Below are 1,252 nucleotides of genomic sequence, written 5' to 3'. Positions count from 1 at the left end.
CAGAGCTGTCTTCACTCTAAAAATTCTATCATGATGTATCACCATGGTGACCTTATGACACACACCCTTTCTTCCACTTCAACTGTCACTCTGTGAACCTAGCCTCTTTCAGTTTGGTGAACAGGTGTGAAGGTTCCCATTAGAGGAAATATGAATTGCTGTTCTATGGGTATGTTCACATTGATTTTCTGAATTCTCCTCTCTTAAGTTGGCTACCTCACTTTTAGGGAAATCAGTGTTTTTGTTGTTATTGTTTTGTTTTGTTTCTTTTTATTTCCATCCTCCAATTTCTCTTCATTATTAAATGAATGTATTTTCTAGTTTTTCTGTGTTGCTTATTTTTGATTTGTCAGTGAAGCTGGATTCCTTAAATAGCCTTTAAATTAAAAAGTGGTACGGGATGCCTGGCTGGCTCTGTTGGTTAAGCAGCTGCCTTCGGCTCAGGTCATGATCCTAGCATCCTGGGATCGAGTCCCACATCGGGCTCCTTGCTCAGCAGGGAGCCTGCTTCTCCCTCTGCCTCTGCCTGCCATTCTGTCTTCCTGTGCTTGCTCCCCCCCCTAATAAATAAATAAAATCTTAAAAAAAGTGGTACTATTGAGGGGACAAGATGGCAGGGAAGTAGGAGGAGGCACCTCTTCAACCTGTACCTTAAAGTGAGCTGATTACCTCCCAAAGAACTCTGATCACCCATGAAATCAGCCTGAGATCAGAATTATACACGTCTGGATCTCTACAGGGGCAGAAGACACCAGTGGGCAGATAAAGTGGAGTGGGAATGTTGGGTTGATACCAGAAGATAAACAAAAGGGGGAGGGAGCCACCAGAGGCGACCGGTTGGAAAGTAATACCCCAATCTGAGAGTGCCCTGCATCTGGGGACCAGCATTAACTTGGAGACTGGTTGAAAGCACTCAAAAAGAGCAAATGATCCTGGTGTGGGGGGGGAATTGTAGGAATTGGGGAAACTAGGGACAGGGGCTTAAGTCCCTGGTCCCAGGACAGCCTCCCCTGGTGCTGAGACAGAGAGAGTGTGGCGGAGAAACAGGTCTTGGTCCCTAAGCCTCCAGCGCGCCCAAGCATGGGTGGGTTCTGGCTCCTGTGAGGAGATGGGAGCCAAGCCAGACGGCAGAATTCATGAGACCTGCTACAAAGCCTGAGATACATGTGCACATCCCTCATACTCCCCTGAGAGAATTACAAAGACCCAGCAACTGCTCTTTGACCCATGCCATTTTTTCAGAGCCTAAGAT

Source organism: Mustela putorius, unplaced genomic scaffold (genome assembly GCF_011764305.1).
Source record: "Mustela putorius furo isolate JIRA1106 unplaced genomic scaffold, ASM1176430v1.1 tig00000081_pilon_pilon_pilon, whole genome shotgun sequence".
In the NCBI taxonomy this organism is placed as follows: Eukaryota; Metazoa; Chordata; class Mammalia; order Carnivora; family Mustelidae; genus Mustela; species Mustela putorius.
The sequence above is the reverse complement of the archived record's forward strand: the minus strand, read 5'-3'. Positions refer to the sequence as shown.